The sequence below is a fragment of the Muscardinus avellanarius genome (genome assembly GCF_963383645.1).
Source record: "Muscardinus avellanarius genome assembly, chromosome: 10".
NCBI classification, from domain to species: Eukaryota; Metazoa; Chordata; class Mammalia; order Rodentia; family Gliridae; genus Muscardinus; species Muscardinus avellanarius.
In genome coordinates, this window is record NC_137796.1 from 82,722,135 (window position 1) to 82,736,389 (window position 14,255).

Sequence of the window (14,255 nt, forward strand, 5' to 3'; positions counted from 1 at the left end):
AGTGAAAGCCAGGCATGGTAGCATATACCTGTAGTCCCAGAAATTTGGAAGCTGAAATAGAAGGCTGAGACAGGAGGATAGCAGTTTGCCGACAGCTTTAGCTACTCAGCGAGGCCCTTTGCAACTCAGTGAGACCCTGTTTTAAAATAAAGATTAAAGGACAGGGCTGGGAAGTCAGGTGTGGTAGCGCACACTTGTAATACCAGAATTCAAGAGGCTGAAACAGGAGGATCACGGTTCGCGGACAGCCTCAGCTACTCAGTGAGGTTCTCTGCAACTTAGTGAGACCCTGTTTCAAAATAAAAAATAGGGCAGGGGGTGTAGCTCGAAGGTCAGATGCCCCTGGGTTCCATCCTCAGACCCCCCCCCCAAAAAAAAAGGGCTGGGGGTGTAGCTAAGAGCTAGAATGCCCCTGGGTTCCATCGCCAGTACCCCTCCCTAAAAAAAAAACACACACACACAATGAAGCCGGGCTTAGTGGCACATGCTTGTAATCCTAATACTTGGGAAGCTGAGATAGGAGGATCACAGGTTCTTGGCCATCCTCAGCTACTTTAAGATCTGAGGCCCTCTACAACGTGGTGAGTACTTGTTTCAAAATAAAGAATAAAAAATAGGGCTAGGGGTATAGCTGGGAGATAGAATGCTCCTGGGTTCCATATCCAGTACACACACACACACACACACACACACACACACACACAGAAACAAGGTCAAGGTCTCACAAAGTTGCTGGGGCTGGCCACGCACCTGAGATCTGAGATTCTCCTGTCAGCCTCCCAAATACAGGATTTATAGGTGCGTGCCACTGCACTAGGCACAACCCTAGAAACAGGAACACGTTATAACTGCCATCATCCCCAGTGGGGAAACTGAAATGTAAATTAGGTGTGAACTGCCTGAGGTAACAAAGCCAGGGAAGGGCGAGAGGAAGGTATTAAGAACCTGTATCTCAGCCATGCAGCTGACACAAGCCTGTAATCCTAGAATTTGGGAGGATGAGAAAAGAGAATCACAGGTTCAAGGACAGCCTCAGCAAGTAGTGAGACTCTTCTCAACCTAGCAAGACCTCAGTTCAAAATAAAAATAAAATAGAGTCGGGGGTAACTCGAAGGTAGAATGCCCCTGGGTTCCAATTAAAAAAAAAAAAAACAGGAAATGAAGGAAGGAAGGAAGGAAGGTCCTAAAGGCCCTACACAGTTTTGTTTTGTTGAGATACCTGGGTTGGAATATCCAGGGACATTCTACCTCCAAGCTACACCCCTAGCCCTATTTTGTTGTTGTTGTTATTCTTTATTTTGAAACAGGGTCTCACTGAGTTGTAAAGGGCCTCTCACTAAGTAGTTGAGGCTATCCGCTAACCTGATCCTCCTGTCTCAGCCTCTCAAATGCTGGGATTATAATCCTGCGCCCAGCTGCAACACAGTTTTTGGGTTTTTTTTTTTTTTTTAATGTGGTACTGGGGGTGGAACTCAGGGGCCTTCTACCTCAGAGCTACATCCCCAGCCCTATTTTTTATCCTTTTTTTGAAACAGTGTCTCACTGAGTTGCAAAGGGCCTCACTAAGTAGCCGAGGCTGTCTGCAACTTGCAATGCCCCTAATGCCCGGCTCCTACACAGTTTTTAAATCAGGTTACAACCAAGGGACCACTGAGCCAATCCTCCACCAGCTCTGACAATCTCTGGCTCTATCAAGCTTTTCTCTTACTTTTTCACAGGGCCAAAGAGGTAAAAAGCAGATGAGAAACAAGAAAAAATACTAAACTAAGACAAAGACTGCAGGAAGAAAAAGATGACAGAAAAATAAAAGCAAAACTGCAGTGGCAGTCTAGCAAACAACAGAAGGAAAATGGTAAAGGACAGAAGAATGGAGACATCAAAATAGCACCCGAAGGGCTGGGCATGGTGGCGCACGCTTGTAATCCCCGCGCTTGGGAGGCAGAGACAGGAGGATCGCGCAGGTTCAAAGCCAGCCACGCGCGCTGGCTTAGGAGACCCTGTCTCCAAATAAAAATGTAAAAAAAAAAAAAAAAAAGCACCGGAAGCCTTTCCCATTTTCTAGCCTCTTAATTTTTGCAGTGCAAGTGCAAAGCTCTGGCCCTATCACCCAAACCTGAACTCTCCATGAAATGATGGGAGAAGACAGAGGTTCAGAAATTCCTGGGTTAGATAGCATAATAACATAAATTTTTTTTTTAAAATGGTACTAGGGATTGAACTCAGAGACATTCAATCTCCCAGTTATACCCCTAGGCCTTTTTTTTTTTTTGTACTAGGATTGAATCTGGGGGCATTTTACTTCCAAGCTACACCCCAGCCCTATTTTTTTTTTTTTTTTTGGGTGGTACTGGGGGGTGGAACCCAGGGGCTTTCTACCTCCAGACTATACTCCCAGACTTATTTTATACTTTATTTGGAAACAGGGCCTAAGTTGCTGAGAGCCTCACTAAGTAGCTAAGGTTGGCTTCCAACCAGTGTGATCCTCCTGTCTCAGCCTCCCAAGTGCAGGGATTACAAGCGTACACTACCACGCCCGGTTTAGATATGTATTCTTAATAAGTCAAGCTAATTTTTTTCTGGGTTGGGATTGTGCATTATAAAATAATAGAATAAAGAAAGCTAAAATATCTTGAATTTTTTTTTTTTTTTTGGTACTGGGGATGGAACTCAGGGGTGTTCTACCTTTGAGCTACACCCCCAGCCCTATTTTTTATTCTTTATTTGGAAACAGGGTCTCAATAAGTTGTGGAGGGCCTAAGTAGCTGAGACTGTCCGCAAACCTGGATTCTCCTTTCTCAGCCTCCCGAATGCTGGGATTACAAGTGTGCGCCACCACGCCCAGCTTGCATTTTCTTCTTAATCTGTGATTGTGTGTTGTAAATTTGAAATGGATGGCTGTTGAAAATAATACAACGTGAAAAAGAAACAGGACACAATATTAAAAGAAAAGATCAGTGTTAAAATACCTCTCCATTTACTAGTCTGACCGGAAGCTTGTTTTGAAGCAGAAATATATTGACAATTAAAAAGTACTTTAGCAAATAATGTAGTAAAAAAATACTAAGAACCTCAGTTTTTGTTAGTGATGATGGTGTCAAAATCTCTAAGCTCTCTTCATTCACTATAAAGTACTTTATTTTGGTCCTGTCCACTATTAACAGCAGGATCAGCAAATTAAAGCAAAATATAGCAGAAAAAAAGTTTATGTGGAATTACTTATTGGCTTGTTTTGAGGTACAGCAGATCAGAGCAGCAGGGACAGATAAACCTGATCCCTGAAATGGATCTCCAGCAAGAAACACAAGAAGATGTAAAAGAATGGCTGGAGTCTGTTTTCAGAGATAAAAGAAGTCACATCTATTAAACAATAGCTTGACCTGCATAAAAGATGAAAAATGAAACAGCCAAAGGCCAGTTAAGTTCATCTTTGAAACTCATAAGGGAGAATTGAAAACAAAGCAGGGAAATAGAGGATGAAGTAAAATGTCATAATGGAAAAATTAAGGCAATTGAATAAATGGGAAAGAAGATGGAGCAGACTGAGGACAGTTACAGTAGTAGTCTAGCCCTCCTTATCCGTGGTTTTGCATTCTGCAATTTGTTAACCCGCGGTCAGCTTTGATCTGAAAATATTAATGGAAAATTCCAGAAATAATTGATTAGTTTTAGGTCTGGTGCAGTTCTGAGTAGTGCGATGCAGTCTCCCCTGACCATCCTGGAGGCGGATCAGCCCCCTGTCCAGCACACGTTCGCCTATGCCCTAGTGGCTGGGTTATCACATCGACTTTTCAGGTATCGCAGTGCTTGTGCCCACTACATTTTACTGTTAAAAATGGCCCCAAAGCTCAAGAATGCTCATGCACGCAATTTGGATGTACCAAAGAGAAGCCGGAAAGTGCTTCCTTTAAGTGAAAAGGTGAAAGTTCTTGACTTAATAAGGAAAGAACAGAAATCATATGCAGGCGTTGCCAAGATGGATGGTAAGAACGAGTCTTCCATCTGCGAGATTGTGAAGAAGGACAGGAAATCCGTGCCAGCTTTGCGGTTGCCCCTCAGAATGCAGACGTTACGGCCACGGTGCGTGAGAAGTGCTTAGTGAAGATGGAGTGTGTGGGTGGAAGACGTGAACAGAAAACACGCGCCCATCGATGGCCGTGTGTTGCGCCAGAAAGCACTGAGCTTCTACAAAGACTCGAGCAAGGCCTCCCCCAGAGGTGCTGTGCCGGTCAGGAGAGAAAGCCATTTACTGCGAGTAAGGGATGGCTGCGCAGATTCAGGCACAGGTTTGGATTGAAAAATGCTAAAGTTACTGGAGAGGCGGCATCTGCCCACAAAGAAGCTGCTGCCACATTTCTGGCAGAGTGGAAAAAAAATTGATAAAGGAAAAAGGATATCCCCCAAAGCAAGTCTTCCGTTGTGAAAGCAGGCAGAAGAAGGGTAAGTACAGTGCAGTAAGGTATTTTGACAGAGAAAGACTACATTCACATAACTCTTGTCACAGTCTTGTTATGACTGTTCAGTTTTATTACTAGCATGAATCTCCTTGGGCTTACTTTGTAATTAACCCTTACCATAGTAAGTATGTATAGAAAAATACATATAAACAGGTTTGGGATTCTCCGGGGTGCTGATGGGGTGCTGATTCTGTTTTTGTGTGCCTGTCATCTTTTTCAGCCCTTTTTCTCTGATAGCAGTATCCTGCTTTACCTTTTGGGTAACCGCCTGCTTTCTAGTCCATGTAGGTCTAGCTAGACTGTTAATCAAAGCATATCCTGTGCAATTGTGTTCTGACGAGCTGCAGTGATCAGGCTTTGGGTAGATTTTTGTGACACAGTTGCCCAGATCTTTTATAGAAAAAGTAGGAAGATGTGATAGTGTTTTGCTTTGGGGTCAATCACAGTTCAGAAAGGAGACTGGTAAGCCTAAAGATGCACGAGGCTGTTAAGTTTTATCTTAGCAGGAGGAAACCCATCTGCTCTAGAAGTGAGGGTCTGTGGGGAGAGAGTAAAGATTCTAATAACATATGTTTTGTGTTCTTGGATCTAGCTGTATATGGAGTCACTACCACCTTTAGATAAATGAAGAAAATTATCTTTTACTTGATTTGGTTTGAATTGGGAATTTATAACCCCACAATCTTAAGACAGTTCTGATTTTTATAGTGTTTAAAGAATTAGTAATTTGTAAGGTATGGTTCTCAGTTGAATTAGTAATTTGTAAGGTATGGTTCTCAGTTGATGTGTCTAATTATTCTTTTTTTTTTTTTTTTTTTTTGGTGGTACTGGGGATGGAACCCTTCTACCTCCGGGCTACACTCCCAGACCTATTTTATATTTATTTGGAAGCAGGGTCTCTTACGCCAGTGCGGCTGGCTTTGAATCTGAGTGATCCTCCTGTCTCCGCCTCCCAAGTGCGGGGATTACAAGCGTGTGTCACCACGCCTAGCCCTAGTTATTCTTACTAAAAACAACCAAGAATATATATATATTTTTAGGTACTGAGGATGGAATCCAGGGACATTCTACCTTCAAGCTATACCCCCAGTCCTGTTTTTTAGTGTTTATTTTGAAACAGGGTCTCGCTGATTTGCAAAGGACCTCACTAAGTAGCTGAGGCTGTCCTTGAACTGCGATCATTCTGTCTCAGCCTCCCAAATGCTGGGATTACAAGCGTGCGCCACCACGCCCAGCTCCAGGAATATTCTAAAATTGTAAAGCTTGTATAACAAAACACCAAAAGTTGTGAAGACAGTACTTTTTATTTTTTTCAGTACTGGGGATGGAACCCAGGGGCATTTGACCTCCGAGCTATACCCCTGACCCTATTTTTTATTCTTTATTTTGAAACAGGGTCTCACTGAGTTGCTGAGGGCCTCACTAAGTAGCTGAGCCTGTCGGCGAACCATGATCCTCCTGTCTCAGCCTCCCAAATGCTGGGATTACAAGTGTGCACCACCATACCCGGGTTAAGACAGGAATTTTGAAGGAAAGATTAATATTAAAATAGAGGGCTGGAAGTGAAGCTCAGTGGTAGAGTGTGTGCGTAGCATGGACAAGACCTTGGGTTCAGTCCCCAGTAGTTGAGGGTATGTGTGCTTATACATATAGGAAAAGGAAAATGAGAACTCGGCTGATAGAAATGAAAATGACTTGTACCATAAGAACTTATTTTGAAAGCCTTGTTGGGTGAGAGGCTCAGATCCAAGCTTAGAGCTTGCACAAAATTTGTGGGTCAAAGATTCTTTTCCAGCCGGGCGTGATGGCGCACGCTTGTAATCACAGTACTTGGGAGGCTGAGACAGGAGGATCGCACGGGTTCAAAGCCAGCCTCAGCTATTTAGTGAGGCTCTCACCAACTTAGTGAGACCCTGTTTCCAAATAAAACACAAAATAGGTCTGAGAGTATAGCCCGGAGGTAGAAAGCCCCTGGGTTCCACCCCCCAGTACCACCCAAAAATAAAAAGTTTACCAAAGTGAGACACCCAAATGAAATAAGGGTGATTGAGAAGCAAGTCGCCCTTCATCCTTGTTTTTGGTCTGGGTTAACATCTGAATAGTCCAATGGTTTGCCTTCTGGTGATTGCTGGTTGGTTCCCAGATACTTGAAAGAAGCTGCTTTCATTCTTGACTTCAATTTATAAATAAGTTTTTTAAACATAAAATAATCAGCACACAATAAGGAAGATAATTAGGCATTCATGGGATCAGTCTTGGGAGTAGAAACAGCAGAGATAGATCTGCAAAGACCTGAGATTTTGGAATTCCTAGAGATGATGACATACCCATAGAAATATGACAAGCTTAAAAATCTTCAGAAAGTGGGAAAGTATAAAATGTAAAATAACATTAAATAGAAATTCCAGAAATGAAAATTAGCTGACAAAAATTAAAAACTTTTTAGGAGGTTTTCGCAAATAAAGAATTGAAGCTAGGTGTGGTGACTCATGCCTTGTAATCCCAATACTTACTGGATTTAGGCCAAGAGGATTGTAGGTTCAAGAGCAACCTCAGCAACCGAGGGAGACCTGCTTCAAACAAAAAATAGTAAGGGCTGGGGGTATCGCTTGGAGGTAGGACACCCCTACATTCAATCCCTAGAACCGCAAAAAAAGAGAAAGATTTAGTAGCCTGGTGTGATGGCGTATGCCTGTTGTCCCAGTACTTGGGAGACTGAGACAGGAGGATCCCAGGTTGGGGGCCAGTGCGTGCTAATTTAGCAAGACCCTGTTTCTTTTTTCTTTTTATGATACTGGAGATTAACCTAGAGGAATTCTACCTCCAGTACCGCCAGTGTTATATATTTTTTCTTTTTTTTTCTTTTGCGGGTCTGGGGATGGAACCCAGAGGCATTGGACTTCTGAACTACACCCCCTGCCCTATTTTTTATTCTGTGTTTTAAAACAGGGTCTCACTAAGTTGCAGAGAGCCTCACTAAATAGCTGAGGCTGTCTGCGAACCGTGATCCTCCAGTCTCAGCCTCCCCGAATGCTGAGATTACAAGCGTGCACCACCACACCCGGCTTATTATTTTTTTTATTATTTTGAAACAGGGTCTCACTAGGTTGAGGAGAATCTTAACTACTTGCTGAGGCTGTCCTTAAACCTGTGGTTTTCCTGTCTCAGCATCTCAAGTACTGGGATTACAGGCCATGCCACCATGCCCGGCTCGAAAGACCTTGTCTTAAAATAAAAAATAAGGGCCAGTGTGGTGGCGTGTGCATGGAATGTAGTACTTGGGAGGCTAAGGCAGGAGGATCCCAGGTTCCAGACCAGCCTCAGCAAGCAGTGAGACTCTCATTAACCTAATGAGACCCTTTTTTTTAGATAAAAGCAGGGTGTGGTGGCACATGCTTGTAATCCCAGTACTTGGGAGGCTGAGAAAGGAAGATGGCAGGTTTGAGGCCAGCCTCAACTTAATGAGACTCTGTTTCAAAAATAAAGAATAAAAAATAGGACTGGGGATGTAGCTTGGCGGTAGGATGTCCCTGGTCTCAATCCCCAGTGAGAGAGCATGAGGGGGAACACACACACACACACACACACACACACACACACACACACACACACACACCAGCATGGTTGTACACACCTATAATCCCAGTACTCAGGAGTCTAATACAGGAAGATCACAGGTTTGAGACCAGCCTCAACAATGGAGCAAGAGTCTCAGCAACCTAATGAGACCCTGTTTCACAACTAAAAATTAAAAGGTCTGGGGGTGTATCTCTGAGGTAGAATATCCCTGGGTTTAATCCCTAGTACAGATAGGTAGTAGGTAGATAGATAGGGTGAAGGTGTAGTTCAGAGATAGCCAGCCAAGAAGCCCAGCAAATGGCAACATACTGAATAAAAAGAAATCCACTTCTAAACAGAGTGAAACTGGAATAAACTAAAGATAAAGCCTTTAAGAAATAACAGGGATGAGTATGGGAATTACTTTCAAAAGAGATGGGGAATTACTTCTCAGTGGCAATAGTGGAAGCCAAAATAAAACAAAGCCAAAATAATGAAATAACTTGATTGTGCTGAAAGAGAACAATTGCCAGCCTAGGTTCCTATTTCAGTGAAAATACCTTTCCAAGAAAAAGGATTTTTAGCAAACAAAAACAATATGTCACCAGAAGGAAATTCTAAAGGATAAACATCATGAGATGCAGGAATGTCAGAGATTCAAGAAAAAACAAGCCAAGGAATCCTAAGTATGTGGTTAGATCTTAGAAGAAAGTTAAATTGAGTAAAGCAAAAATAATGTATTAAAAACAAAATATGGCTGGGCATGGTGGCGCACATTTGTAATCCCAGCGCTTGGGAGGCTGAGATGGGAGGCTCTCACAGGTTCCAAGCCAGCCTCCGCTACTTAGTGAGGCTCTCAGTAACTCAGTGAGACTCTGTTTCCAAATAACGTATAAAATAAGTCCGGGATATGCATATGAAAACTGAGTAATTAAGAGTTGCACCCACTATTACTAGAATTAAAAGAAGGAACAAAGATTAGAAATGACTGACAATTACTGACAACTGTGTAAATATGTAGAGTCATCATATATCAGTTTAGTAATGGGGATGGGACTTGAATAGAGAATGAGCTTTGTAATCCCAGCATCTGGAGGCTGAGACCAGAGGATCAGGGTTCGCGGACAGCCTCAGCTATTTAGTGAGGACCTCCTCAACTTAGTGAGACCCTGTTTCAAAATAAAGAATAAAAAAACATAGGGCAGAGGGTGTAGCTCGGCGGTCACATGTCCCTGGGTTCCATCCCTAGTACCGAAAAAAAAAAAAAAAAAGTAGAGGATGAAGTACCTCAGAAGGAATACAAATAATGTAGTTATGGAGAAGCGTTTCTTTAGTAAGTAGTTGAAGTATTTTAATAGTAACGAATTATTTATAGTTATTAAGTCATAGCTTTCCAAAATGTTGGTGAGACTAAAGGATTAATTTTAAACATTTCTGCTAGCAATGTAAAAAGTTTGACAATATCTCAAGAACTTAGAAAGGTTTGCATGCTATTTCAGTATTGAGAACTTTAAAATATGGGAATAAAAAGGCAAAGGTAACTACTAAGAATGTTGAGGTTCCCCCCCCCCACCTCAGTACTGGGGATCAGTACTGGGGATTGAACCCAGGGACATTCTACCTCCGAGCTACACTCCCAGCACTATTTATTTATCTATCAATTGGTACTGGGGATGGAACCCAGGGGCATTCGACCTCTGAGCCCTATTTTTTATCTGGGTCTCACTGAGTTGAAGGGGCCTCACTAAGTAGCTGAGGTTGGCCATGAACAGCGACCCTCTGGTCTCAGCCTCCCAAATGCTGGGATTCCATGCATGTGCCACCATGCCCTGCCTTCCCAGCACGATTTAACTTTTTTATTTTATTTTGAAATAGGGTCTCACTAGGTGGATGAGAATCTCACTACTTGCTGAGGCTGTCCTGGAACCTGCAATCCTCCTGTCTCAGCCTTCCAGGTACTACAAGTACTAGAATTACAGGTGTGTACCACCACACCCAGCTGAAAGATTTGTATGTTACCATTTTGTTGAACTAATAGCAGATATTTATTTATTTATTACTGGGTATTGAATCTAGAGGCATCTTACCTCCAAGTTATATCCCCAGCCCAATTTTATTTCTTACTTGGAAAGGGTCTTACTAAGTTGTGGAGGGCCTTGCTAAGTTGCTGGCGCTGGCTTTGAACTCGTGCTCCTACTGACTCAGCCTCCCAAGTACTGGGATTACAAGCCACCCCACCTGGCTTAAGCAGATATATATTATTTATTTATTTATTATTTATTTATTTATTTATTTATTTATTTATTTATTTATTTATTTTGCGATTCTGAGGCTGGAACCCAGGGGCTTTCTACCTCCAAGCTACACCTCCAGCCCTATTTTATATTCTTTATTTTGAAACAAAATCTCACTGAGTTGCAAAGGGCCTCACTGAGTAGCTGAGGCTGGCCATGAACTGCGATCCTCTTGTCTCAGCCTTCCAAATGCTGGGATTACAAGTTGGCGCCACCACACCTGGCTTAAGCAGATATTTATTTATTTATTTTTTGGTGGTACTGGGGATGGAACCCTTCTACCTTTGGGCTACACTCCCAGGCCTATTTTATATTTTTATTTTGGAAACAGGGTCTCTTAAGCCAGCAAGGCTGGCTTCACTGATCCTCCTGTCTCTGCCTCCCACCACACCCAGCTTAAGCAGATATTTAAACATACTTATTCTTTGAGAATATGTGATATGACAGATAAAAGATGCCAGTTGATTTTTTTTTTAGGCAAGGTCATCATACTGAGATTGGTTTAGGCTTTTGAATTTTACGAATTTATGATGAGAATTTGTGTCCCTGGGGTTTCACATGCATTTTTACCTTAGCATGTCATAAAACTGTGTTTGTATTCCTTTTAGGGAATCTGTCCATTGACTTTTTTTCTATAGGGATACTCTTGCACCAGTAATCCATGGAGACTGGAGGTGAGGCATGTTCATTCGGAGTTGAGATGGATGCGGGCTTGCGGTCCCTTGTTTTCTTTTTCCTTGGGTGAATTCATTCCTTTTCTTCTACTTTTTTTGATACTAAGTATTGGCCCCTGGGGCATTCTTCGTCTGAGCTTCCGCACTCCAGCCCTTATCTATATCTATCTATCTATCTATCTGTGGTGCTAGGGATTGAACAGAGGGGCATTTTACTTCTGAGCTAAACCCCCAGCCCTATATTTTATTCTTTATTTTGAAATGGGGTTTCACTAAGTTGCAGAGAGCCTCACTAAGTAGTGAGGCTGACCAAGAACCTGCGATCCTTCTGTCTCAGCCTCCCGAGTACTGGAATTACAGGCATATGCTATCACACCCGGCAAACTCACTTTTACTGTAGCTACCATGGTGGCTTTTGGGATAAAGAGGACCTAAATATATTTACTCAACATAATTTAATTTCTAGCAGTCTTTCCTGTAGAATTTGTGATGATGAAAATTGTCCATCTATCTAGGTACATATAGCTAAACAACACTTAAAATGTGGCTGGTGCTACTGTGGAACTGAACTTTTATTTAGTCTTAATTTGAATTTGACTACATGTAGCTGTTGTCTTGTATATTAGGTACACATCTCTAGACAGAAACTTTCTGTTTTTTTCCTGGATTATTATTATTATTATTATTATTAATAATTATTATTTTTTGGTGGTACTGGAGATTGAACTCAGGGGCATTCTACCTCTGATTCTACCAGGTACTTTTTTTTTTTATATTTTTGGTGGTACTGGGAGTGGAACCCAGAGGCTTTCTAGCTTTGGGCTATACTCCCAGACCTATTATTTTTATATTTTATTTGGAGACAGGGTCTCACTAAGTCGCTGAGAGCCTCACTAAGTAGCTGAGGCTGGCTTTGAACCTGTGAGATCCTCCTGTCTTAGCCTCCCAAGTGCAGGGATTACAAGCGTGCGCCACCACGCCCGGCTTTTATTTTTATTTTTTTATATTTTATTTTTTTTGGCGGGTCTGGGACATTTGACCCAGGGACATTTGACCTCTGAGCTACACCCCCTACCCAATTTTTTATTCTTTATTTTGAAACAGGGTCTCACTGAGTTGCGGAGGGCCTCACTAAGTAGCTGAGGCTGTCCGTGCGCCACCATGTCCGGCTCTAAGATCCATTTTTTAAAAGGTGGAGTCTCCCCTATTGACCAGGCTGGCCTTGAACTTGAAGCCTCGCTCTCCTGAGTAGTTGGGATTATAGACTGCAGTGTTGTACCACTCCACCTGCCTAGAATTCATCCTGTTAGTACTTAATATTTCATGAGGTACACAAACGGATTTTACTTTTTATTCCATAGAATTATTATTATTATTATTATTATTATTATTATTATTATTTTGGTGGTACTGGGTTCCTGGAAACCCTTCTACTTCCAGGCTACACTCCCAGACCTATTTTATACTTTTTTAAAATTTGGAAACAGGGTCTCTTAAGCCAGCACTGCTGGCTTCGAACCTGCGCCATCCTCCTGTCCCCGCCTCCCAAGCGCAGGGATTACAAGCGTGCGCCACCACGCCCGGCCCATAGAATTATTTTCAATGAAATTCAGAAGTAGAAATGCCTACATGTATTTCTTGTGAGTGAAAACCAGCATGTCTCATTTTTGTTGCTGTACATTTCTTGGCCTCTTGGGGGAGGGGATACTGGGGATTGAACCCAGGAGCACTTTACCACTGAGCTATATCCCTAGCCCTTTTATTCTAAAAAATTTGAGACATGGTTTTTCAACATTGTCCACTCTGGCCTAGAATTTGCCATCCTCCTTCCTCAGCCTCCAGATTTATAAGTGCACCACCATCCCTGGCTGGCTTCATTCTATCTTTGAGCTACATCCCCAGCCCTTTTTTAATTTTATTTTGAGACAGGTTCCTGCTAACTTGCCCAGGCTGGCCTTGAATTTGCTATCCTCCTGCCTCAGCCTCCTAAGGAGCTGGAATTAGAGGTTTGTGCCACCTAGGTTGGTAACCTAGAGGGTCAGAGGTGAAAATCTCCTTTATAAAATGATTGATTTAGCCGGGCGTGGTGGCGCTTGTAATCCCAGCATTCGGGAGGCTGAGACGGGAGGATCGTGGTTCGCAGACAGCCTCAGCTACTTAGTGAGGCCCTCCGCAACTCAGTGAGATCCCGTTTCAATATAAAGAATAAAAATCAGGCGGGGGTGTAGCTCGGAGGTCGAATGCCCTTGGGTTCCATCTCCAGACCCACAAAAAAAAAAAAAAAATTGATTTAGTATCTGTTTATAGAAGAGGTGGTTGAGTGCAGTCCCCGGGCGTGGGCAGCAGCTGTTGCGTAGCATTTGGGCTCTCTTGGCTTTGGCTCTGGGAGGAGCAGAGCACCATGTCTGGTGGTTTCTTTTTGGGGAAGGGAGAAAGAGAACAGTCACCAGGTGAAGGGTGTGGAGGATTCAGGAATAGAATCCTGAATCCTTCTCCACACTGGAGAATAGAAGGATCTCCAGCTGAAGACTGGCCAGGGAAGTACGTTGAGGACGGGCTAAGAACAGCCCAGTGAGATGCTCTGTTGTCTTCGCTTTGAGAAATCCCAATAATGAAATTGGACCGCTCATCATCTGTGGTACCCGTGGGCTCTGGCATGGCATTTCTCTCCCATTTCTTAACATACACCGATAAAATCAGGACAGGTTTACGGCAATTGAAGGTGGGACGTGGAAACGGCAGTTGGCAGAAAATTGCTGTTTTTGTGTTCACTTATAGTGGCTATATGACCTTGACAAATAAATGAATTTGTAAAATGAGAACATATCTCCTTTTACTTTTGCTGGGAAATTAAAAGGAAAAAAGTGAGGTTGGGAGGCTGAGACAGGAGGACTGCGCAGGTTCAAAGCCAGCCTCAGGTACGCTGTGGGGCCCTTTGCAACACAGTGAGACCCTGTTAACTATTAGCTTGTGTGATACTGCATTTTCTCTCTTTTTGGTTGGTACTGAGGATTGAGCCCAGGGACATTCTGCCTCCGAGCTACACCCCTCAGCCTTTTCAAAACATTTCTTCAAACAGGGTCTGACTAAGTTGCTGAGGCTGGCCTTGAACTTGAGATACTTCTGTCTCAGCCTCCTAAACGCCGGGATTACAAGTGTATACTACCACATCTAGCTTTATTACTTGTTAATGTCTAACTCTAGCTTGGCAGTTAATTTATTTGGTAATGGATGTTAAAATTAGATCAGTCTTTAGGGAAATACTGGGGTTTGGG